Raw genomic sequence first — 27,756 nt, 5'->3', positions numbered from 1 at the left:
GTTCAAGGAAACAGCGGAAACAGAATTATCGAACGGAGGTTTGAGTCCCGCTACTCGTGAAGACGAATCCAGTGCCACAATTTCTGACCGTTCACGTTTTGTAATAAAAAATAATAAAATTCATTATCTAGCGTTCTGTCACATTTAATAACGTATCGTTTGCTTGTAATCTGGACGGGACGACGAGATTCTACAAAAGTTCATAACACACATTGTATGTTTTTGCTGCATTGAGTTTTGTGTTGAAGATATGAAAATGCTGAAAGATTGTAAATACACTCCTGGAAATTGAAATAAGAACACCGTGAATTCATTGTCCCAGGAAGGGGAAACTTTATTGACACATTCCTGGGGTCAGATACATCACATGATCACACTGACAGAACCACAGGCACATAGACACAGGCAACAGAGCATGCACAATGTCTGCACTAGTACAGTGTATATCCACCTTTCGCAGCAATGCAGGCTGCTATTCTCCCATGGAGACGATCGTAGAGATGCTGGATGTAGTCCTGTGGAACGGCTTGCCATGCCATTTCCACCTGGCGCCTCAGTTGGACCAGCGTTCGTGCTGGACGTGCAGACCGCGTGAGACGACGCTTCATCCAGTCCCAAACATGCTCAATGGGGGACAGATCCGGAGATCTTGCTGGCCAGGGTAGTTGACTTACACCTTCTACAGCACGTTGGGTGGCACGGGATACGTGCGGACGTGCATTGTCCTGTTGGAACAGCAAGTTCCTTTGCCGGTCTAGGAATGGTAGAACGATGGGTTCGATGACGGTTTGGATGTACCGTGCACTATTCAGTGTCCCCTCGACGATCACCAGAGGTTTACGGCCAGTGTAGGAGATCGCTCCCCACACCATGATGCCGGGTGTTGGCCCTGTGTGCCTCGGTCGTATGCAGTCCTGATTGTGGCGCTCACCTGCACGGCACCAAACACGCATACGACCGTCATTGGCACCAAGCAGAAGCGACTCTCATCGCTGAAGACGACATGTCTCCATTCGTCCCTCCATTCACGCCTGTCGCGACACCACTGGAGGCGGGCTGCGTGAGCGGAAGACGGCCTAACGGTGTGCGGGACCGTAGCCCAGCTTCATGGAGACGGTTGCGAATGGCCCTCGCCGATACCCCAGGAGCAACAGTGTCCCTAATTTGCTGGGAAGTGGCGGTGCGGTCCCCTACGGCACTGCGTAGGATCCTACGGTCTTGGGGTGCATCCGTGCGTCGCTGCGGTCCGGTCCCAGGTCGACGGGCACGTGCACCTTCCGCCGACCACTGGCGACAACATCGATGTACTGTGGAGACCTCACGCCCCACGTGTTGAGCAATTCGGCGGTACGTCCACCCGGACTCCCGCATGCCCACTACACGCCCTCGCTCAAAGTCCGTCAACTGCACATACGGTTCACGTCCACGCTGTCGCGGCATGCTACCAGTGTTAAAGACTGCGATGGAGTTCCGTATGCCACGGCAAACTGGCTGACACTGACGGCGGCGGTGCACAAATGCTGCGCAGCTAGCGCCATTCGACGGCCAACACCGCGGTTCCTGGTGTGTCCGCTGTGCCGTGCGTGTGATCATTGCTTGTACAGCCCTCTCGCAGTGTCCGGAGCAAGTATGGTGGGTCTGACACACCGGTGTCAATGTGTTATTTTTTCCATTTCCAGGAGTGTAGAAATGCTGCAGGCGTGGTGTCCTACACCGCGCTAATATCGGCCGCTGTAGCTTGAAGAGTCAATTTACGGCCTGTTTAGTAAGACTTCGTAGATCTTCAGCTGCACTCGTAGATATATCTTACAAAAGTGCATAGTACTGAAGCACGCGATCCCTCCCGTCCCCATTTTCTGTCTCGTCTTCTTTAATTTTTTTTTATTGAAGATGGAATTCTTATCTGTATATTGAGTCTTCCCTTACCAGTCGATAAAATAGCTTAATATTTAAAACGGTTACGGTACGCAAAATCCATCACCAGCCAACAATTTACTATCTTTATGAAAGATAATAGCATGTTTCTTTTTTGACAATTACACTTCTAATCAATAATGTGCGCTTCCCATTATGTCTCTTCCATGTCATTATATCTCATGATGCTGTTTCGCGAGTGTATACTTTGTATTGGTCACCTAGTATCACAGTTAGTAAATGGAATTTGTGTCGTATTTCCTTCCGAAGAACGTCGACCGACACAGTTACTCAGCTTCCTTTGCAGTTTTGTCTTTTTCTCCACACACAGGCCAATCAAAGTATCTGTAACATGCAACTGTACGTAATACCTTTAATACGTATACATTCAAACGTTAGTTCTAGAAAGGCCTTTTGTTAGGGTTTTGACTCTGTCTTAAAAATCAATGTACAGTGCTGTTGGGTGTGATGTGCATCGTAGAAATGAATCTATCGACGGACAAGGGTAGGGTTGTCAGCAGTACAGTAACACGTAGGAAAGGTACTCACATTAATGTGACGGACCGATGTGTGGCGTGCAGTGGGGCTCTGGAGGATGTGGAGCCATGCCGACTCCGGTGCCCGTGGCCAGCTGATTTCTCTGCTGAGAATCCACGAGGCGAGCAACTCGATCCAGGTGGTCCCACAAATTATCGACTGGGTTTAAATACGATGAGTTTCGAACCACGCACGTACAGTGCGAGCTGTGTGATACGTTGCATTGTCGTGCTGGTAGTTACCATCTTGTTGAGGAAGAAACAAATTACATGCACCCCAAGCGTGGATGCATACTTGTGTTGATCCAGCCGAGGGAGTGGCCGAGCGGTTCTAGGCGCTAAAGTCTGGAACCGCGCGACCGCTACAGTCGCAGGTTCGAATCCTGCCTCCGGCATGGATGTATGTGATGTCCTTAGGTTAGTTAGGTTTAATTAGTTCTAAGTTATAGGGGACTAATGACCTCACATGTTAAGTCCTGTAGTGCTCAGAGGCATTTGAACCATTTTATGTTGATCCGTTGTGCCTTCCAGAATGACGAGATCTCTCAGGGAATACCACGAAAACATTCTCCAGACCATAACGGTCCCTGCTCCGGCTTGGCTCCTTACAACAATTGTTGCAGGGCTGTACACGCCAATGGCCATCTGTCCAATGAAACGTAAAACGTGATTTATCTGAACAGCCCTCCTGTCGCCAACCAGTGAACGTCCAGCCTTCGCCGCCGATGAACAGCAGTCAGCACGGGTGGGTTAACCTCGCGCCCGCTGCGGAGTCCCATACGCAGCAATGTTCGCTCAAAATCCGTTGAGGTGAGACTGCCGGTAGCCCCTCGGTTCCTCTGAGCGGTCAGTTGCTCGACAGTTGCACGTGTATTCGCCCGTACACATCTCCGCAGCCGTCGTCCACCTTTGCCATTTACGGCCCGTGTTGTACCGCAGTACCTCGGCACCGGCCTTAGATAGCGCCATTTTGACAGTGTGGTATACTTCAACCACGGCGGCTCGCGGACAGTGTACAAACGTAGCCGTTTCGGAAATGGCTCTACCCTTTTCCCGAAATCCAATGATAACGCCCTTTTGGACATCAGATAAATGGTACAAATGGCTCTGAGCACTATGGGACTCAACATCTGAGGTCATCAGTCTCCTAGAACTTAGAACTACTTAAACCTAACTAACCTAAGGACATCACACACATCCATGCCCGAGGCAGGATTCGAACCTGCGCAGACTGTAGCGCCTAGAACCGCTCGGCCACTCCGGTGGGCATCAGGTAAATCACTCCGCATTACGGTAACGACTGCACTGTTTTGCGAGTCCCGCTGACACGCTTTATATACCTTCCACTTCTAGTGTTGTCTCCTACTGTGTGTGAGTGCACGTTGACGTCGAACATGGCGGTGGTCACATTATTGTGACTGGGCTGTGGAGTAAGTACTGCAGAGAATGATATTTCTGCTAATAAACTTTATCCACGAGAGCTTCGTTACTTCACTTTCAGAAGCATCAGCGAGCGAAGCGGCTCAGCGATAAGGCAATGGACGGCAGCGGTTCAGATCACCATTCGGCCTTCCAACAAATAACTAGACATTCCATTTTAAAAGTTCATGGTCGATTTCCTCTGCTATCTACTCCTACTTAAAGCTCGTGTTCCATCTTTGGTTCAAATGGCTCTGAGCACTATGGGACTTAACATCTATGGCCATCAGTCCGCTAGAACTTAGAACTACTTAAACCTAACTAACCTAAGGACATCACACAACACCCAGTCATCACGAGGCAGAGAAAATCCCTGACCCCGCCGGGAATCGAACCCGGGAACCCGGGCGTGGGAAGCGAGAACGCTACCGCACGACCACGAGATGCGGGCAAAAGCAATACAGTTGAACAGTATATTTACTCTAGATTATGTTAAAGACTTTTCTTAGAAGGAAATGTCTATTTACGTCTTGAGGCACTCCGCTGAGAATTAGTTGCGTATAGAAGTTATATTATTTACGGAATTTGGCAATTTTACGAATTTCCTTAAATACAAACGTTTTTTAAATAAATACTGAATTATACCTTCAGTATTTATTTTGGTTATGTGTAATCTATAACTATACATTCTTCTACATAACAAGTTCACCTATTACATAATTTATCCGACACGTCTGTGGTTAATACCAGAGTCAACGAAAATGCTTATATATAATATTAACTCCACTTTAATTATTCTTCACGATTTTTACACAAAGAATCTGTGACAGGATATTAGGATATCCTCTATAATTATTTTCCGTGTAACGCAAAACTTGGAAGCTTCACGTTTTGCAGCACAAAAAACCATTATAAAACAACTCGTAACTCCAGATCTGGAAATCGGAAGTCGTTTTTTGTGTTTAACTGTACGTAGTAAAATTGTTTCGTGTGATAAGCGACTGAACGTTGATCTGGCTTAAAAAGATGGCACGATGTAGAGCAGGAAGAGGACTCCGCTCGTCCTTCGCTTGCCTACCAAAGGAGAGGATATCCTACTGCGGTTACATGTTTGATTCCTCGTATGTTTCTCTGCTGGCGATTCTCTGAATTTGTCGGACTTCACTGCCACAACCGCCGCGTGGTTGTTCCTTCTTATGATCGAAGCAAGGTCGTGGCAGAAAGTACGAAAACTCGTTCTTCGTTTTCCTTCCACACTTGAATGTAATGATCTTATCCTAATGACCTCGATGTTGATCACAATCAAGACAGTTCTCTTTCTGGACTTTGAGCCCTGCGGTGCAGCTGTTCCGTTGAGAAGTGATCCCAGGAACTGCAGCTTGCCTCTGCTCACCCCGTTAGCGGTTGTATTCTGAGTGGGTTTTACGTTGGAGAATGGCCGTATAAGAAACTTGAGACAGTAGCAGGGACCCAACTCGATCCTCTCTCGTCAGGAAACACACCAGCTTACATAAGAAGATAAAAGTAGCGCAGGCAGAATGGAGACTTGTAGTGTGATTACCGTCGACACGGCAGTGAGAGCTAACCAGTTGCTGGGTTAAGTCCGCAAAGTAACTACAGCATACGTTTAACTCTAATGCTCGGTTTAGAACAGGATTCAAAGAAACTAAACAGTCTGTTAGTAGACTTTTTATAATATGTGTCCTGTGAATTTTTGAACTAGAAGAAGAGGGGTGTGCCGTTCTTGTAGACCTTACTTACCAACAATCCGGAGAAAGACGGTCGAAGCTCTGGTAGTGGAAGAAATGTTCATCGAAAGTATCTGACAGGAAAAGGTAGAGAGATGGCAACGGACAATTCTTAATTACTGGGCTTTGCACTCACGACTCCAAAGCTGTTGTCAGTATCTCGCAGAGTGAGGGGATGGCACTCCGTTATTGTTCGTCTCTCCGTCTCATGGGGACGTTAAGCTCGGTGGGTTGACCACTTTGTCCTCAGCCTTTCTTTTTCATGTGCAGAAGCATTCACAATAAAGATACAACTAAACTACACAGAAATTCGTTAGTCATCTAGACGACGCAGTTACGCATTTGAAACATCATCTACAGGTCGAAAGAATGTAATGGAAAATCACGTTTGCTAGACCTTACCGAGACATCATAATACCCAGTAAAGAGTGCAAATATTCAGTTCGAGCTTCTTTCAGATCAGGGATAAACTGGAAATCGTTTAGGAAAGGAAGAAGATTCCGAAGGTAAGAGTCCTAAAATAGCTGTCAAAGAGATTTTCTTTTTCAAACGTAGCAGTCACTCACATCGGGAAAAAGAAATTCGAGGAACTGCAATATACCGAAAACTTCAGATATTTGTTGATACTGTGTTCCTCTTTCAAGCTTGCGCTTGTACTACTAATTTGCACCCCAGTTTATGTACATTCATTGGTATATGAATACGATCGCTGTAATTCTGAGGGATCGGAAGAGAACTTAACCTCACGAATACTAACGCTGACCTACCACCAGTGACTGCCGACCTTGTGGAGAGCTGTTCCCTGTTGGCTTGCGGTTTTGTCGCAGTATCGTGTTATGGCCAGCCAACTCGCTTTTTTATGGTGGGGGCGTCATGTTTCAGCAACAAGACATCACACCTTTCTTGTTTGACATGCAGGACATATCTGTTATTTCTCAATTTCCTTTTTTTGAGGTTCAGTACATTAATCGGTAAAAATGGAAGCTATATAAGGTCTCTTTGATGTTCGTATTTGTGTCAGTTGTGACCCCTTTTTCTCAGGAACAGACAAAAGTATCGTGTTGAAAATTATGGCAAATACTAAGGTGTACGGTCTCTCGGCGGTATACAACATTTAAGCTTGTAAGTCAATACGGTCAAAAGATACGTTGACTTGTGTCACATGTTTTGATACTCGCAAACTTATCAGAAACCATAGGAAACTTCCCGTTGACCTTCAATCATTAAATTTGACAAGAACCATGGTGTCACAGTACAATAAAAGGAAAAATCCGAAAATTGTTGATTTATAATTACATCATTTTTGTCTTTTATTGTCCTCTACCTTTTTGTCTGTCCAAATGGACAGAGGTATCAAGTTGAAATTTTTGTCAAATACTAAGGTCCAAGGTCCCTTAGCGGTGTAAAATATTTAAGCTTTTAAGTGAATGCAATCAGGAGACACAGCCATTTATATCACGTTTTGATACCCTCAAATTCACTCTTCAAATCCTATAGGTGGACTGTCTGTATACATAATTAAGCTTGTACGGAACCCGCAGAGTGCTGCTCCTACTCGTACTTTTCCGGTTTTTTCTTTATTGCAGTGTTATTCCCTCGTCTCAGAATCGCAAGGTTGGGCTAGCAGCGGAACAATTGGACACTCTTCAGCCAAAGGAGTCGAAAAGATACAAAAATGGGATAAAAATTTTCAAAGGATGAAATATGTGCAAAGGTTTTAAATATGTAATTTGACGCTTGTCACTGATGACATTAAAAATAACGTATAGGAAAATGTTATATGACATTTAAAAACAATAAGTTGCGAAAAAGTTAAAACAAATACTGCACCGTGTTACATTTCACTAACACTTGATATGAGGGAGGAATAATCGTGAGAGGAGAGGTGGATTGGTCTTTTGGTGTACTTTAAGCGTTTTGGGGCTACTAGGTTCAGGTGGGTTGGGTGGTACGGATAGGTATAATGTGCGAGGACGGCTGATTGGAGATCACTCCATTCAATGTTCAGATAGCTAGACCGTGGCCAAGAGGAGGAAAGACGAGGGAGAGAGACTGGGAGGGGATGGGGAGGGGCAGGCTACATCCGATAACAGAGGTAAATACGTGGAGTGCGCTGGGTGGAGTGGGTGGGGTGTCTTTATATAGGCAAAGCAGCACACTGGGATTTGTGATTAGGCGGGAAACAATGGGATTGATGGAGTCGAATTTATGGGAGGTATAGGATAGACGGAGGCGTTCAATGTGGGAGGAGGTGATGGAGAAAATAAATAAGCTGATAAAGGAAGGGAGGATTCTGAAAGCTAGGCGATGTAGGTAGGGTTCAAGAATTTAGAGGGATTGATAGAATACCCAGGCGATATATGCGTTGGAGAGGATTGGTCGGATGAAGGCTTTTTAGATGTGGAGGATGTCAGAGCAATGCAATCGCCGTGTTCAGCCAGTTAGTAGTTTTAGTATATTGTAAACTTTCTGTTGGATGGTTATGAGGTGCTGTTTCCACCTTAGTTCAGGATCAAGAATTAGTCAGAGATATTTTAGTGTACTTGTTAACTGGGATAGGACGGTTGTATACGGCAACGCAAAAGTCGTAGAAGCGGAAACTGCAGGTAGTTCGTCTTGTAACTATTACCTAGTTTTTGGAGGTATCGATCTCTAGAAGCCACTGGTTGCACCTGGATATGAATAGGTTCTCAATTTCCGCGTGTTGACTGGGGTTATCTTTTCCGAGAAGCTATTTCAATAACGCGAGCTAAATTTAAATTTTGGCTTTCCAAGTCTACATCGTGTCCGACTATGTACTTAGCAAGTATAACACAGATTTATTTTACGCTCGGATTGGCGGGGAACGCTGTACATTCAAGTCCCTAACAACAAATTACACAGAAAGGAAGGGAGAGGATAGCGATGATAGAGATAATACGTAAACGATCCTCCACACTTTCCTGGCCAAAGGCTCGGTTCGTTAAGCCTCATCAGCTCTGCCGGTAGAGATATATATACCGCCGTGCACTGTCAAATAAGTCGTATACCTTTCACTACCCAGACGTTATCTCTTGACACTACGTAAAGTTAGGTCAGACGTTGCCAAATCGACGCTGCGAGGTGGGGGAGTTGAACTGCAAGGAAAGAATTTGCAGCCGTGATGCGTAGCCGCTGTCGTATAAACTATCATTTCTTCTCATTTCATACCTTGAGCGCATTATAGTCTGTTTGATCCACCGGGAATCAAACTAATAGGAAGCACAACACGTGCGGTTCTAGGCGCTACAGTCTGGAACCGAGCGACCGTTACGGTCGCAGGTTCGAATCCTGCCTCGGGCATGGATGTTTGTGATGTCCTTAGGTTAGTTAGGTTTAATTAGTTCTAAGTTCTAGGCGACTGATGACCTCAGAAGTTAAGTCGCATAGTGCTCAGAGCCATTTGAACCATTTTTGAAGTACAGCGTAATCTCACGTTGATGTGATTATTTGGATCCCCTTGGATAATCGTATATTGGAGGTGTGATCGTGGAATGTTTGAAATGCATTACACATTTCCTTTTGCATATTATCTGCATAAAAATTAGTACAAAAATATGGTATAATGACAATGGAGAAATGCGCCGAGAGAGTTACCAGTGACCGTCCCCAAAAGAACGGACGAAACGACACTCCGTTCGTAAGATGCGGCAGAAAGACGTGAGATGCAGAATGATACTACGAAGCATAATCTAGTCAATAGAAACTCAATGCTGTACGCATTTTATTTTTCTATCTATGTCGCTGCATTTGCTTCTGTGAGTAGGCTAAAGAGGCAACTTGAAGTTTTCATCTCAGCTGTAGCTTAGGATTGTTTATTCTTTTTGGACAGTATTCAACTTGAATTATGCTGTCTAAAGTATTTACAGATTTTATTTTTAATAATCATCCTTCTCAAAATAAATTCGTAATTAGTTCAAAATGGCTCTGAGCACTATGCGACTTAACTTCTGAGGTCATCAGTCGCCTAGAACTTAGAACTAATTAAACCTAACTAACCTAAGGACATCACACACATCCATGAGCGAGGCAGGATTCGAACCTGCGACCGAAGCGGTCGCTCGGTTCCAGACTGTAGCGCCCAGAACCGCACGGCCACTCCGGCCGGCTCGTAATTAGTAATAATTTTTTAAATACATTAATCTTGTTGACGTTCCTTTTTTAGTTTTCTTAAGTTGCGAACTGATATTTAAGTTCTAAATGTTTGTCGAATGCTGAAAATGTTCTTGCTCATAATCATTTCTGTTTGTTGTGAGTTAAGTTCCTCACTACTAAAAGTCATATTTTCTAGACACTGCCTATGGTACTGAAATAAGGTGGAAGACTTGCTCACACGTTCTGTGTCAACCTGTTCTGTGTAGTGACTTGGTCTAAATGGGTACGGCAGTGTGCGAGAAATTCGTCAGATTTATCCTGTAAGAGAGTGATTGGAAGAAGTCATGTGTGTAAGCCTCTCAGAATGGCGAGCTTTGGCAGTAATTAAATATACTTTTTCTGTTCTGGCTTTTAGTGTAGACGTGTTTTTCATCTAAAAATTAGAGCTTAGCTTTGTATTTCACGCAGACTTATGTGTCGTCGTTCCTACAGGCAGCTTCGGGGTTGGGTTGTTTCCGGGAACGAGACCAGACAGCGAGGTCCTTGGTCTCATCGGAGTAGGGAAGGACGGGGAAGGAAGTCGGCCGTGCTCTTTGAAAGGAACCATCCCGGCATTTGCCTGGAGCGATTTAGGGAAATCACGGAAAACCTAAATCAGGATGGCCGGACGCGGGATTGAACCGTCGGCGTCCCGAATGTAATTCCAGTTTCTAACCACTGCGCCACCTCGCAGGTAGCTTCGGCATGTTGCCCAGTGGACTGATATCGAATAATTTAACTTCTAGTTACTTTTCGTTGAGACGAATCCTTCTTTATCTCATTATAGTCACACGAATTTCTCGAAATGACACTTACTTTTCTTACAGGCTGGCTGTGTTCAGCTCTAAGTGTTTCCAGTTTGTTTTCAGTTTGGTTAATCTGATTCACAATCTAATAAAATACCTGAATGCCCTTCATTAACTTCAGATGTGGATGAATGCTGCTGTCTCATCTGAGCCTCATATTTCGAAATAATTCTCACTTTTTTTGTCAGCTGAAACCCTACCTCTATAGTCATTCCTGTTTTGACTGACAAAGAATTAGTTATGTGTCGATGTCTACGACAACACCTCTTCTATTTTTTTCTAGTTCGTTAACTTTCTTAATTACTCATCGAAAACTCGTGGTATGACCTCCACGAGGCTTCACGGCTGTGAGGAGACGTTCCGGAATGTAAGTTTTCCCTGATGAAGGCAACAGTATGAGAGTAGAGTCGGACCACATTACCGTTTTCTAATAGGCATTAATGGAGGTGTTGAGCTCCTTGCAACGCAAAAGATCCTTTTTTATGTCGACTTAATTTACCAGTGATTTGATAGCTTTACACCGACTGTTTCATTATTCCTGTAGTTCTCGTTGCAGCAGCGTGTCATCTGGGCACACTTGAGGTGTTGCGACATTATACAGAGTGTACCCCAGCTTCGCCGACAAATTTTCGGAGGTTGCTCAGTGGCACTGTCTAAGTATTTTGGCATAAGGGACTCGTGGTCTCCGGTGTCTCATTTCATCATTTACCTTTATGCCCGTATTTCACGGGAAATACTTGCACAGCAGTGCAAATTTTGACAGTATGCTCTGAGTTGTTTGTTCTGTACTTTTACAACAGTAATGTCCAATTTACTCTCCAGTCTGAAGCATGCATCCAGTGCTGCAGTTTTCCGGCAGTGGCAGTGGTACGTTAACACTAGTACACGGTAGTATGGATCGTTTGTTAATGAGGAGTTCTCTGATACGCGCCTGATGCACTAGTTCGCTGAATGCAATGGAAGAAAAACGCAAAGAGGCTACTTTACGTTGTTCTCGTAGCGACGGCAACCGCATCACAATACTTCTGCATGTCAGGGTTGTTGCATTACTATTTGTTTTGTGTCGTAAGTTTCGATGACGATATTACAGGCTTTTTCGCTGTTGTGTAGGTATTTTCAAGAATAAAAGGTAAAAAACGGAAAAATCGTAAATACATTATAGCTCTGTAAAGAGCCACCAGAGACCACGGGTCCCTTATAATGAAACACTCAGGAAATTTTCATGAACAACCGTCGAAATCTTTTTTTTATTCTATCTGCATACGGCATGTCTAGACGTTCTCTAGACTAACGACCCGCCTTGATTTCGCACGGGAAGCTCAAAGTATCTACAGCTGGATAACTTGTCTGCCTCAGCAGTAATTTTTTTTATAGGCCACTTCTTAGAGTTGTTCAAATGGTTCAAATGGCTCTGAGCACTATGGGACTCAACTGCTGTGGTCATCAGTCCCCTAGAACTTAGAACTAATTAAACCTAACTAACCTAAGGACATCACACACATCCATGCCCTAGGCAGGATTCGAACCTGCGACCGCAACAGTCTCACGGTTCCGGACTGCGCGCCTAGAACCGCGAGACCACCGCTGCCGGCCTCTTAGAGTTGTCAAAATTAACAGAAAAACGTTAGGAAACTTAATGTGACTCCGAATTCTATTAATTTTCATGTAAGTTAAACGGTTTAAGCAGTGCACGCCAGGAAAGTTGTCACGAAAGACGACTTAATTGTCAAACATCGTAGTAGTTCAGCCAATTTGCACAAAATACACTAACGGATAAAGAACTCGCAACGCGAGGTAGGGGTTTTGCGACATGAAAGAAAGCTGGTAGGCGAGCTCCTACGTCTGATAGATGATTTCTCTTCAAATTTCGAACCAGTCGCGTAAAGAGTAGCACAAGTAGCGTCATTATGAGGATGCAAATCAGCTTTACTTTAAATACACTCTGTAACGGTCGTGGGAGTTAGGTACCTTTGACAATGGATTTCGCGGGTTGATGCCTGTGAGGCGGCGAAGACGTTATTATCAACGCCTCACTGAGTTTGAACGAGGTCGTAAATAGGGCTATGAGAAGGTGGGTGTTCCTTCTGCGATACTGCAGGAAGACTTGGCAGGAATATACCACTGTACATCTACACGATTGCTGGCAGCGGTAGTCACGAGAACGTACGGTCGCAAGAAGACCGGGCTCCGGACGGCCACGTGGCACTACCGAGAGCATTGTGTTCGGCGTATGGCTCTGGCGCATCGTAATGCATCTGCAGCACCAGCTGCCAGCAAAGTGACAACGAACTGTTACAAATCGGTTAATTCAAGGACAGCTCTGAGACAGACACCCTGTAGTGTGCATTCCTCTGATCCCAAATCACCGCCATTCGCGACTTCAGTGGTGTCAATCGAGAGTACTTTGGACGGCAGGGTGGATTTATAAATTATATACACCAACCTTCCTCGTGAATTAGTCTATATATTAGTGAAAATTGTATCAAAATCCCTGCAAGTACATTCCGCAGATTAGTCTTCACATATAGACAGAAAAACGCTGCCGGGGAGTTTGATTTATAATACATTCTAAGAAAAAAATGGCGCATCACGGACGAATTATGCGGATCGTACGGACATCAGTAAATTCGATTTATATATACAGACAAACAAATGATTACAATTTCAGAGAAAAATGGATGATTCATTGAAGATAAAGAGCTTCACAAATTGAACAAGTCAATAAGACGTTGGTCAACCTCTGGCCCTTATGCAAGCAGTTATTTGGCTTGGCATTGATTGAAAGAGTTGTTGGATGTCCTCCTGGCGTATATCGTATCATATTCTGTCCAACTGGCGCATTAGATCGTCACAGTTCCCAGATGGTTGGAGGGCCCTGCTCATAATGCTCCAAACGTTCTCGGTTGTGAGAGATCCGGTGGCCTTGTGGGCCAAGATACGGTTTAGCAAACACGAAGACAAGCAGTAGAAACTCTCGCCGTGTGCGGGCGGGCATTAGCTTGCTGAAATGTAAGCCCGGAATGGCCTGCCATGAAGGTCAACAAAACGGGCGTAGAATATCGTCGGCGTAACGCTGTGCAGTAAGGGTGCCGCGAATGACAACCAAATGGGTCCTGCTGTGAAATGGAATGGAACTCCAGACCATCACTCCTGGATGTCGGCCGACAGTCAGATTGGTTGGCGTTGGGTTGTTTGGGGGAAGAGACCAAACAGCTAGGTCATCGGTCTCATCGCATTAGGGAAGGACTGGGAAGGAAGTCGGCCGTGCCCTTTCAAAGGAACCATCCCGGCGTTTGCCTGGAGCGATTTAGGGAAATCGCGGAAAATCTAAATCAGGATGGCCGGATGCGGGATTGAACCGTCGTCCTCCCGAGTGCGAGTCCAGTGTGCTAACCACTGCGCGACCTCGCTCGGTGGTCGGACTGATATTCAACCGCTGTTCGAGGCGTCTCCTGACAGGCTTAATCTCGTTGACTGGAGTAGAATTGTCTTCAGTGACGAGTCCCGCTTCGAAATGAGTCCCAGTGACCAGTCTGCAGACACCCCGAACAGCGGTGGGATACCAATCTGAATGTCGACCGCTGAAAGGCCAGACAACCAGGAGTGATTCTCCGTGGTGACATTTCTTTTCACAGCAGGATCCCTTTGGTTGTCATCCGCAGCACCTGCACAGCACAGCTAAGATATTCTACGCCCCATTTTGTTGCCCTTCGTGGCAAGCCATCCTGAGCTTACATTTCAGTAAGATAATGCCCACCCGTACACAGCTTGTCTTCGTGCTTGTCAGGTCCTACCTTGGCCTGCAAGGTCGTCGGATCTCTTCCCATTTGAGAACGTTTGGAGCTATTGGCAGGGTATTCCAACCATCTCGGGGTTTTGACGACCTAACGTCCCAGTTTGACGGAATTTGACACCATATCCCTCAAGAGGACATCCAACAACTATGTCAATCAATGCCAAGTCGAAAGAAAAACTGCTTGCATAAGGAGCAGAGGTGGACCAGCGCGTTATTAACTTGCTGAATTGGCCGGCCGTAGTGACCGCGCTGTTCTAGACGCTTCAATCTGAATCCGCACGACCGCTACGGTCGCAGGTTCGAATCCTGCCGCGGGCATGGATGTGTGTGATGTACTTAGGTTAGTTAGGTTTAAATAGTTCGAAGTTCTAGGGGATTAATGACCTCAGATGTTAAGTCCCATAGCGCTCAGAGCCATTTGAACCCATTTTGAACTCTCTCTCTCTCTCTCTCTCTCTCTCTCTCTCTCTCTCTCTCTCTCTCTCTTTCGAGTGTATGTAATGATTAAACGTGCCCGCATCTCGTGGTCGTGCGGTAGCGTTCTCGCTTCCCACGCCCGGGTTCCCGGGTTCGATTCCCGGCGGTGTCAGGGATTTTCTCTGCCTCGTGATGGGTGGGTGTTGTGTGATGTCCTTAGGTTAGTTAGGTTTAAGTAGTTCTAAGTTCTAGGGGACTGATGACCATAGATGTTAAGTCCCATAGTGCTCAGAGCCATGTGAACCATGTGATTAAACGAATTCAAGGAAGGCTCCAAGAGTTGTAATATTCCAGGGACGCAGGGTAATTAAGTAAGTGTGCGGTTGTAAACGGTAATCTGAGTGCACGTCACAATTGTCAGCCATCTGATATGAAGCGTGTTTCTAATTTCGGTTCCGTCATGTCATCGAGAAGTGCCGAGGCGTACTACGTACTGGAGCATCTCTGGTTTTTGTGCCGTAATTTTATGTCGCCCTTCCTCTCATTCCGTAGACAGATTCCGGGGACTACCTTCTTTTACGTACTACAAGACGCTACGGACTACGAGACGCACTTTATTTTTAAGCAATTGTTTTAGAAAATATTATTATCATTTTATTATTACATTGCAAAGCCAGACTAAAAAGAAGTTCTTAGTTTATAAAACCGAACTGACATTTAAAATCCATGAAAATCATCATCTGAGCTTTCTTCTTCTTCTTCTTCTTCTTCTTCTTCTTCTTCGTCATCGTTGTCCTCTTCATATATAAATGGTCCTCACTAACTTCGACAGCGTTACTTGCGCCGCACTTCTTGAAAGATTTAACAATGGCTTCTCTTACCCTAGAACACAACTGTTTTATCCACTGACACACTTGTTTGATTGTGGGTCGTTTTAAACTTTCTTCGCCTGAATTCATGCTGTATTTCATCCATCATCCATTTGCTCTATTCCTCTCTCATTTATACTTTAAGTGGTTTATTTATCGAGACATCAAGAGGTTGCAGTTGTGAAGTATGTCCTCGTGGCATAACAGCAAGCTCTGTATTTCCCTGTATCAATTTCTCTTGCACAGATTTTTTTCTAATGACTACTAAACTGATCTACCACAAGGAGACAACTCTTCTTCAATAAAGGACTTATCCTTCTCTCCCACACTCTGTTAATCCATAATGTTATACCAACCTCGTCGTTGTCATGTACACGAACAACAACGCCTGGTGGTATTTACGAAGGTTTTGTCATTGTTTTGTGCTCGACAGTGATCATTGGATTAAGTTCAGTATCGCCAGAACAACATTTTTTCACGTCCAGTTGTTTTTATAGTTAGAGTTTTAGCGCCTGTAATGGCAACAGTTCTGTTTCTCGGCACATCAGATGTCAGAGGAGTTCCGTCCATATTCGTTATCTGCCTGTTCAACACTGCTTTTCTTTCGATGTTGAATAATAAAGCGATGGAAAGATGATATTTTCTCTTCAAACTCTTGAGGCATTTTCTGACATATTTTGGTTTTGTTCCGCGTTCTAAGTCCGTGACGCTGTATAAACCTGTAGCACCAGCCAACTCCACCCTTAAAGTCTGTTAAGTTCCGCTGTAGCTTAGAAGCGTGTATTTGAATCATTTTCGTATTAATTCCAACGCTATTTCGACGGAGTCCTTGAATCGATTTCAGTACATCATCTTCTAGTTTTAGCCATTTTGCGTTCAGTCCTTTATGTGCACATTTAGTTTTCTTTACTAGCCCGACAGTCGCGAATTGTTGTTTTCTGTCGGTGGAGGCCCGAAATGTCGCTCAGCTGCTCTGTTTCCGTGTTATTTTGCATATGCTATTACTTTCAGTTTATAGCCAGCATCTTACGAGTGCCTATTATTGTTTCTCGTTAAGAAACTAGCTATTAAGAAAAATATTCTACTGTTACCGGTAACACAAATGACTTTCAGTACAAGATCACTGGCACCGTAGTTTGCAGTGACGCATAGTAGGCTAGACAGTTTCTGTGTTTGTGATGACGGAGCGGGAGGGAAACAGTGTTAGCGAGCTTGTGAATCTCCGCAACTCGTGTTAGTCACATCGGGGCACTGCAGGTTCAAAAATGTCTCTGAGCACTATGGGACTTAACATCTGAGGTCATCAATCAGCCCCCTAGAACTTGGAACTACTTAAACCTAACTAACCTAAGGACATCACACACATCCATGCCTGAGGCAGGATTCGAACCTGTGACCGTAGCGGTCGCGCGGTTCGAGACTGAAGCACTGCAGGTGCCAGTCGAATTAATGGTGCCGGATAGAGGTATGTCTCCCGCGGCATCGAATATACGGCCATTTTTAAGATTTACGGGAATTTTAAATAGAACACAGGACATTTTTATATTGATTTCGAGTATAAGGCGCACCCGGATTTTGAAGGCAATTTTTCGAAGAAAAGAGTGCATCTTATAGTCCGGAAATTTTACATTCAAGTAACTATATTTACTTGATCTATTTTGTTATCGAAACTTAGCCCAACCCCTTTACAATGAACTCGTTTCTTTTATTTATTTATTTATTTATTTATTTTCGTTTGACATAGTCACTGGAAATGTGAACTAATTTACATGTGTAAATGTCCATCTGTTGCCAGTGATTAGATTACAGCCGTTTTCAACGAAAGGAATTCTAAACAGGAAACAAAATAGCTTCATACATCGAAAATACTGCCGAACTTAAACTTTTTTAAACATGCACATTAGAAAAGATATATATTCCCCTCTTGCAACTGAAAGGAGAAACTTTATAATATTAAAAAAAATTATTTTATAAAACAAGTATCTCTCTTTTGGCTCTTCTTCTGTCCCCCACCCCCTCCCCCAACGTGTACAATCGCCAGATATTTCATTAACATTCAGTACTGTTCACCCCACAGTCAACCAAGATCCCTAAAGAAGAGCACCAATATGTTCCCAGTTTCTTGTAAAAGCAACCCAGTACAAACGTAACTTTCTCAGATTTACAAAATGGTTCAAATGGTTCTGAGCACTATGGGACTTAACTTCTGAGGTCATCAGTCCCCTAAAACTTAAAACTACTTAAACCTAACTAACCTAAGGACATCACACACATCCTTGCCTGAGGCAGGATTTGAACCTGCGACCCTAGCGGTCGCGCGGTTCCAGACTGTAGCGCCTAGAACCGCACGGCCACATCGGCCGGCTCAGATTTTCAAATTAGGTAAAGAAGCACGAATTCTGTTGCCGCTGGACCATGAAGTTGTTTTTGTATGTCAGTCCTTAAAACAGGTGGAAATTAATTCCAGAAGTACACTGTTTGTTAAGAAGAGTAATGAATTGCACAATTAATTGATTGCACAAATCTCTCAGAACAATGTGTGAGGGTCAACTACCGCCAATAGTTTCACATTTTCCTGTGTCAGGGAGGGAGATACTACCATTATGAGTATGCCTGCAACAGACCTGGCGTTCGCCGTGCCTAGCTGACGTGACGGCACGAACAAGCGCCGAGGCCTTCCTTTGAGTCGGTGTTGGTAAAATACGGTAGTGGTTAACACAGACGCGTGGGTACTACGTTCGATTGCTAGTGACCTCATCGGAGTTTTCCCTGGTAAAATATTTAGTTTTGCGGTGTCTCGTGGGGAACTGTTCGATTAAACGAGGAAGGACGTTACGATGCGACGAGGTGGAATGGAAAGAGTAGCGAGTTGTTTGTTGCGGACGAGCGTGGCGCGGCGCGGCGTGGGGCCAGGATGAGCTGGCGGCGGAAGCGGCGCTGCGGTTAGCGGCGGCGGCGGCAGCGCAGGATGCCTCAGTCGTGTTTACTGCACCGCGCGGGCCGCACGGGCCCAGCGTAGCCTCAGCCGACGCCGACGCCGCCCTGGGTGGAGCTTCCCGTCATTGTTCCAGCCCTCTGGCAAGTCCCGCTGCCGCTGCTACTGCACTCCGCACCCCCGCCGCCAGCGAGCCGTGCAGCAGCGAGAACTCACTGCTTTTGTGATTGTGCCGCAGCTCAAGTGCGCGGAAAAATTGTGTGTTACGAATTTAAGCGAAGGTTAAGGGTGCAATTCCGAACTGTATTTCAACAATTGTGTCACTGTTGACTCGCTGGTAGTGGCGAGCTCAGCGTTAGAGCCCGAGTCTCTCTCTCTCTCTCTCTCTCTCTCTCTCTCTCTCTCTCTCTCTCTCTCTCTCTCTGTGTGTGTGTGTGTGTGTGTGTGTGTGTGTGTGTGTGTGTGTGTGTGTGTGTGTGTGTGTGTGTGTGTTGTGTGTGAAAGAGAGAGAGAGAGAGGGGAGGGGAGGAGGGTTAGAAGGCGAGGAAGCAGTGAAGTACTGGAGTGATATTTAAAGCCCGGAGTACATTTTGTGCTAAACAGGACGGGTAAGAGATTTCATTACCGCGTTACGCTTCGTCATGGACTGCAGGGATAAAATATGCTACGACTAAGTCGTGTCAGTTTTAATACGGATCGAAAGCATTTATCTCAATGCCAACTGCCACGACCGAAGTGATGGAGTGTTTCGCGTCTCTGTCAGAACTGACGGTGCTTAGTAACTTATTCAGAAACGGGACACTATTCCTTACAGATATTTAATCAATTAGCGCCACGCATTAAACGCTGATAAAGCGTTTCCGATTTAGGACAATGCTGAGTACGCGATGTTCGTAGCCGCTTCTCACAGGCAAGTGACGCTGATCCGCGATTGCTGTCCCTCACATCTCGTTAATTCGCCCCCTTTGTTCGTTGGCTCGGTTACTTCATTAGTTGGGTTATCCGTGGTGCAGGGTGTGCTGTTCGTAAGAGGCTCGGCCCGACTGGAGGGGAGAGAAGCTCGCAGGCGGTGAAAGGCCCCGTTGTGCGCGCCGCCGCCTCAGGGAAGAACCGTAGCCTTATCGGGAGGAACGGAGGACGTCCGCGACACTAATGCGCTACGAGCTTCTCTGATAACGGCTCGCGCCTCGGCCAACGTGATTTCTGTATTCGTAACATTGTGAATAGGCGCTCCTCATTTGGCAGTGCTGGCGGCAGCGGGCGCCTGTGTCTTCTGCCGGCTCACACACTAGCGCTCACACCCTGTCTAGATTCCTGGTCATTCCAGAGCGCGAATATCGACTGACTGCTCACTGAAATTACAATCTCTGCGTAATACTTCGACGTGTAATATATTTTATGCTCGTTAACCTTTCGTGGTAAGTGATCCACCACTGCGCAACTGCTGTTCGATTCGGGAAAAAACAGTGTACATTGAATTGCCAAAAGACTCCACTATTTTGCACTTGTGTGTCTTCTAGTAGATAGATAAGTTTCAAACACCCATAATGTCGTCTGTAGAATGTGGAGGCTCTGAAGAAAGGCAAGATACATTTTGGGTTGCAATTGCCGTTTGAGAAAGGGCAAAGTAGGGCACATTTTGTAGAAAGCAAACAGGGATGTAGGCTACGCCACAACGCGGAAAGAACTGCGTACCTGTCGATGAGGGCAACAATATTCCGTATGGTGCTCCAGAAGGGCAGATCGAGCTGCTTGTCTACTCGAGGAAAGGAAGGAATGTCAGGTTTTCATTTTCTGTCCACATTGTGGATAGTAGAGACAGACCACAGACTCATATGAACAAGGATAAGACCGTTTTTGACGTTGTTCAACGAACAGTTTCCATGTTTTCCGAAAGTTGTTTCCGGAAATCACGAAAAAATTTAAATCAGGATGTCCGAGCGCAGATTTGAAACCCTCTCCCCTTAAACTGTGCGCTGCGTCTTACGGTCGTCTACCCACAACAGATTAAATGAATAACACTATGTATCAGTTTTTATCCGTGTATGAAATATGAAAATGTATAACAAGTAACACTCTGGGCATATTGAATCGTCAGTTACTTCCAGAATTGACTTAGTGGAGCTAGACTGACGTTATTATCATAATATTCTGAAAGATGTCACAAAAAGAGAGAGAACTACTGTGTTACATTTTTGGTGCTATAATTTGGACCGATTGAGGTAGTGCGGTTGGAGATACAGAGATACAGATACCCAGACGTATTAAGTCGGTTTGACTATTTGTTGCTTGCATCGTTTAAGGATAATGTTTGTCCTGTTCAAACTAGGCCCCCTAATAGCTTCATGTTAAACCACACTAAAACAAGGAAAAAACCTGCCTCGGCATCATAAAGAAATAATGGACATCATAACGCTTCACTGTCATATGCATGCTATCCCATACAACATGGATTCCCGCCCCCCCTCCCCCCCCCCCCCCTCTGCCCCCGTGATGTTTCATAAACTGTTCAAGTAAACGAAATAAGGTGTTTGCTATGAGAGACTACGCAAAGGGGTGCGTGTTTTGCTGTGTAATTATCATCCGTGACCCCTTTGCATATTGAGACATGGCAAATTATTTTTATTGAACGATGCATTCCTTTTGTGGTATTGGAAAAGTCATGAAAATGGGAGTAGACTGATATGTCATGTGTCAGTGTTTGGTCAGAATGTTCTTACAAACGTAAGTAGTACGTGTGTGGCTTAAATGCGCGGGAACAATGTAGTTTGATGGCCACTGTCATGAAAACGTACTATAGCTGCGTGTGCCGGTGGACTTAATTCTCACATCGAATATCATCTCGTCTGTTTCAACGAAAATATTCGCAGTGAACATCGTTATTATACTGTATTCGTTTCAGGAACTCTAAAGTTATTTTGATGACGTAAATCGTAGCACTAAAAATATTTTACTGCACTGTCTTTTAAACAGACGAGTACGAAACAGAAAAATACTCTCCCTTTAACGTACTATCTAGCCTCACGTGTACAGAATAATGGCGTTTGTGGGAAGGGAAATGAAGTCCGTTGAGAAAATCCCATGCCAGACGCTAGTTTGACCTATAGGCCGCTACTGGATTATTTCTACAGCGGTTGGCGATATTATCAGCTAGAACAGATAACAGCCTTTAACTGAATTCAGAAACGTGTTGCTAGGATCGCTATAGTAAGTATAGCCCATGCAGGACTCTAACGAAGAAACTCAAGGAACTTATATGGGAATTTGGGATGAAGGTGATTTTGTTGTCACGGATCTGTGTTGGGTAAATTTAGAGAATCGGCATTAGAAATGATGTGTGTAACAATTCTTCTTCCTCAGTCTCGCCTAGCGATCACGAGAGAAAGATAAGAGATAACACTGCACTTACGAAGTAATTTTACACTCGCCACATACGCGATTGGAACAGGACGGATAGTGGCTAATACTGGTATCGTGTTCTCTCCGCTACGCCCTTTACAGTGAATTTTGAATTACCGCACGTATGTAGTTCTAGGTACAAGAGACGTTCTGTACAACAATCCTTTTGATTCTGTCGATCACCGACAGACACTAGAACTGGATTGATCACTGTAATGACTTTAGTTATTGTTTGCCCTTACACATTTTCAGGACCCGCATCCACCTCGTGTACCAGATTTCCTTCAGGCACACTTAGGTACGAGTTACTTCGATAGTAGCGTGTGCACGGGAAGAGAGGCGTCGGCAGGGGTTCCAGAGTGCAGGCACAGCGGCCGCCGGAAGCGTGTCCGGCGCGTGTGCGTCACCGCGCGCTCCTCTTACGCCGCTCCGGCTCGTTTTCTGCTACCTGCCACGGCCACTAACCCGTTTCGCTACGAACACCTCTATACATGGCTGATTTTCTTAAGAGTGACTCGGCCTGCTGGCGCAGTGCTTATGACACTTGGCTTGTACTCAGGAAAACATCGTTTCACGTCTCCGTCAGCCCATCCAGTTTTACGTTTTCACGATTCACTAAATCATAGGAAACGTGCCCATACTTCCCGAGTCCGAGCTTGTGCTCAGCTTCGAAGGACCTCGTCGACGACGGGACGTTAAATCCTAGTATTCAGTTTTTTTTAGAATGTTCACGCTCAAAGAGATTACCTAAAGAAAATGGTTAGAAATAGTGGCCGATGTCTCTCCAGAGGAAGCGCTAGCAATGTGATGGTGGCGTGTTTAGGGGAGTAGTCTGTTCTGCACCCGAAATGACTCTGGGAAGCAGCGCAAAAGCTAAATGGGAATTCGAATCTATCTCTTCCAGAATATGAATCCAGCGTTTGTTACAGCATCGTACATATATTAACAAATCCTCCCCCCAGAAATACAGGGTGTCCGGGATAGAAGTTGAACATTTGTTTGTATTTGAATACCTATTAAGATTTATAACTGTATTTGTCCAACATTGTACACGGGCGCGTGTTCAATATGGGCACCGTTTGTAGCTCGAGACGTTATTTAAATGGTGCTCCACTTCTCGCCACATGTTCGTAAGCGTGACAGGCGTTATGACCTCTACTGCGGCGTAGATCCGTTGTCTCAAATCTACCAGTTCTCGAACGTTTGTTCTGTAAACAATGTTCTCGATAAACCCCCGTGCACTGAAATTTGGCAGCATGAGATCGGGCGACCGAGAGGACCGGACTACTGGACTCCACCTTCCGATCCGAAGCTCAGGTAACGTCTCGTGGAGAAATGTGATAATATCCCCTATCCCCGTGACTGTGTGGTGGGGGCCCCGTCCAGATGGAGAATTACGTCGGGAGCCATTTCTGGAACACCGTAGTTCACCAACATGTCGAGATAGGTGTGCCCTGTCAGTGCAGAATCCGTGGCAATATGGACCAATCCTACCATGTTTATGTAGTCTCAACCACACATTAAGTTTTGGTGTGTCCTTTTCGTACTGAGTCACTTCTCCTGGAGTCTCACGTCCCCATATTCGACAGTTATGTCGGTTAACTTTGCCACAGATGTCGCAGGTAGATTCATCGCTGAACAGCACTGCATTCACATAGTCGTTGTTTTCGTCTATACGATGCAGCGTTTCCTCACATCGTCTGTGGTGTTCCTCAGGCTTAATGTGATGCAAAATTTTGAGTCTGCAAGCACGCAACCGGAGACGTTTGTGCATAATGTCGTGCACCATCGAACGGGGAACGCGTAGTTCCCGACTAGCTTATCTAGTGGATTTACGTGGGCTTCTATGGAATGCTTCGCTCACACATTCCACGGCCACCTCAGTCACGTGTTTTAGAGTGTTTTGAAGCGTTTGAAATCAAACTTCTCGTTTCTAGAAGAGTTTGTCCCTCTGGTAAATTGATTCACGTGTGAGAGGATCCACGTTCTATTCTCTTCTTGCACAGGGATGAACACGTGTTACAGATTTTAACTCTGCCAACCTGGCACAAACTCCACCTGTCCTTGTGGCGTCCACATGCTGACTGTCAAGAGTATGTATGTCTGCTGCACAGCAATCACTTTTGCGCATGCGTCATACGACTCAGCCCTCTTAATGAAATATTGAGGAGCACATCTTGGAGAGTGTCTCGATCCACTGCATGTTTAGCTAACAACATAAAATTTTGAGTTCTTTCGTTATAAGCGTTTGTGAATACCTCTAGCGCGGACACTCAGTATATCGTCATCGAGCCATTCGATTCTTGGGGTGCATTTAATTTATTTCACACGTGTCTCTTGTGTTGGGGTAAGCCACTGTGTTCCACTTGTTCCGCCTCCCACTGCTGCTTTTCCGTAGGAGACCCTCTGGTAGCAGTTGCTGGGCATCTTCACATTTTCAAGGCATATTGGTTGGAATAAGACCTGGAGAGAGTCTGATGGCTAAGGCGACTGCTAGCGAAAGGCAGGAAATTGGTGTTCCAGTCGCGTTCTGGCACAGAGCTTCAATTATCACTAAAGGCACATTATTACGCATCAACAGCGCGGTATTAAACTAAATCCAAGAGTAGTTAATTGTATGAGCGCTGTCGTGAATGGAGTGTTACTTCATGTTGAAAGTCTGCAACTATGTAATAGAGATTGGAAGTAAAATAATAAATGCACTAATAGCGACTTGGTGCAGAAATACATTTCTCGCAAGAACTGAAATTACATACCAAATTAATACTATTGTAGTCACGTCATATGGCCTTTGACTTTCGTTACTAGTATCCCTTGCTATCATTGGTATGTTCTAATAAACTATTAGCCATACGCTGTATCATCTACAATAGCCTATGGAAAACTCTCAAGTATTTATCAACCCGAAGGTTCTGCCTTTCTCCAAATTGGTAACTGGATCTTCTTGTTTGTTATATATGTAGATACCGTTTAACATCGTATCCGAACCACGGTGCAACATTACTTTGTTCCAAAGAAGCAAAGCTTTCCGAAAGAGGAAAGTCAAGTACGAGGAAACTCTTGAAACGGGCGGGCAGTCAACTTTATACTCGTAGCTTGTCTTTTCTCGTTAGCCATCAAGTATTACATATTATTAACGAAGTACTTAAAAATTTAAGACATTGTCCGACAACCACAAGAAACTATTTTATTGGATGATTTATCCAGTTCGTTATAAAATTATGCGTTGCCTCAAACAGACCATATAATATGGAATTGGTTGCTGGAATGAATTGTTTACGAGTGGGATGGCAGCACGTTTGCTACGGCGCTGTGTGAAGCTCCACTCCCACACCGCACTCTGCGGACGGGACGTGAAACTTGAATCTTCACTCCCTCCTTTCTCATGGCAGTTAACTCGTAGTACGCGCCATATTTTAACTACCATAATCTCGATCTCCGACGGCAGCTTCCATCTGATGACAGCTCTTAGAACAGTCGTTTAAAAAGCATTACGCGTGCCGTGGTGGTGATTTTCGCATAACGCTGTTCGTGCTAACCCATCTCTTCCAGGAACTTACATGTTCATTCCGCAGCGTCTGTAAGAAAAGCCGATTTTTAAATTGTGCATGCCGTTTTGTAGCAGAAAATGTGATAGTTTTTTTCGTGTCCAACAACAGTCGGTAACCTTGTCCCTTGGTAACACGAATAGAAATATGGCTCCATCCTCTTTGTCACTTTCGCTTACTTTGTATCCCAGAGGGACCGTGACACACACACACACACACACACACACACACACACACACACACACACACACACAATTAGCTGTTGGGACCTTCAAAATACGACACCTGCTAGGGCTTATGGGTGAGGCAGCTAAGCAAAGCCACCCGAGATATATGTAAATAGATCGAGCAAGCGACGTGGCGATCTGACTAATAACGCTAGCATTTTGAACGTTTGATAACTAAGTGGTACGTGTCTGTTAAGAGAACTGCAAACCACTGTCCTGCGGTCAAGAGAGGTGGTCATGCAAACGTCTGCTGTGCTGTACCACAGGCCTTCAGTGCTATAAAATATATTCCATTGAAATTAATATGCTATGTTATATTGTTTCATATAACCGATACGCGTCATCTAACAAGGGCAGTATTTGGGTTTGGACAAGCATATGATTATTAAAATCTTGTGATACCTCCTGAAGCAGATCGTGATAGCAGTTTTTCTGAAAAGCACTGACAGCATTTAAACATAATCACTGTTGAACGCCCCATTATTATATGTCTTACAAATGTGTATTAGATCATGCAATAAACACTGAAATGGGAAAGAAAATTGTAGTGACAGATATCAGAGGACCAAAGACGACAAATTAACACACTGTAATGCCTCTACTGGTAACTAAGTGTGATATAACAGCCACCATCTTCCTAATATGCGTGACGAAATTTAATCTATAGATATTCGTTGATATTTGATTCTGAATGACAGAATGTCACATATGATATAAAATACGCCTGGTGGTATTGTTGACAGAGGATTACAACGTACTTTAATAACTTACTTAGATTCTACTGGGATAATATTGAAATCCACTTACTTCCTCGAGAGCATTCCAGGAATAATTGTTCTTCTTTATATCCTGAACAGATTTCACAGAAAGAACCTATCGGTGAGTTTTCAGATAAGTCTGAATTTAAAATCAGCAGAACAAAGGCCTGAAAATTTTCCTTTGCCATCTCTCCGCAGATACTTGAGTCTACCAAAATATGTGGCGGACATCTCCGTCCTGTTTCTCTTGAAACACAAGTGATTCAAAATTCCGCATCTGTTCTTGAAACCATACAAGCAGTTGCTTTTCCTATTACCTGTATTTCAATATATATGGGGTAGTCAAATGAAAATCTAACATTCGCCACAATGGGACCACGGAAAGTTTTCATTCAAAAGTAATCACCACACGCTTTAAGACACATATCCCACAGGGAGAGGAGATTATCAGTTCCCGTTTCGTAGAATACGATCGGCTGCTGACGGATCCACAACCGCACAGAATATACCAATGACCAATCGTAATTCATGATTGTTTGCTTCATCATATTACTCATCTCTTTCTTACGTATTTGTGCTTGGACCGTGATTACGCGGCGTTATGTTACTCAAAAATCCTTCTAAACCAGCGTAAAATGGAGTGATATTCTGAAATCGTTTAACCCAATGTCATTAGCTACATCTATCACGGTAAAAATGAAAGTACCGCTAGTGAAGGCTAGACCCGGTTTCCTTTGTCTCGTCGATTGTTTAACGTAATGTTAACAAATCGTACACGGCGTGACAATAGAAGTTGACCATTGATCGTAAGACATGGTCGGTTGTCACTAACTTCGCACACGTGCACACCACCGGCAGCTATGTAAATGAGTAGAGCTGCAATTCTCTGTTACAGGTAGAGTCGTTAGTACTTAGTGATGTTACCAGGCCTGGTACGGTATACGATAGGTAAGAACAGCGTCAGATGTTGAGTGAACTTTGTGAAGCACACAGAGACACCGTATACTCGGGTGAGACAACTTTGGCAGCACCTGATAGAATTTAAAGTGGCTGCGGGGCTCCATTTGGGCGGATGGTCGAATCGTGCAGTATACAGATTTGTGGGACACAGTTACATTACCAGTGTAATCAGCCAACTACTTTGAACTGTAAATTCCTCAGTTTCTGACAATGCTCGTGTTAAATTAAGCGAAATCAATCAATAAAGGATACTGAATGCAACCTGTAGCTAT

The 27,756-nt window shown here is 44.7% G+C and overlaps 1 protein-coding gene across 4 annotated transcripts in view; it reads left to right on the top strand.

The window, feature by feature from the left end:
* LOC126299587 (ras GTPase-activating protein raskol-like) overlaps positions 1-27,756 on the top strand; it is a 703,968-nt gene that overhangs the window by 289,208 nt on the left and 387,004 nt on the right. Inside the window, exon 1 of one of the 4 annotated variants that reach the window (XM_049991603.1) lies at positions 18,516-18,735. The exons of the other annotated variants lie outside the window; for them this stretch is intronic. The gene's annotated coding sequence lies outside the window, so the exon portion shown is untranslated. Of the gene's footprint in view, positions 1-18,515; positions 18,736-27,756 lie in introns of those variants that run through there. 4 annotated transcript variants of the gene reach the window in all.

This window comes from Schistocerca gregaria, chromosome X, assembly GCF_023897955.1.
Source record: "Schistocerca gregaria isolate iqSchGreg1 chromosome X, iqSchGreg1.2, whole genome shotgun sequence".
NCBI classification, from domain to species: domain Eukaryota; kingdom Metazoa; phylum Arthropoda; class Insecta; order Orthoptera; family Acrididae; genus Schistocerca; species Schistocerca gregaria.
The sequence above is the reverse complement of the archived record's forward strand: the minus strand, read 5'-3'. Positions and strand labels throughout refer to the sequence as shown.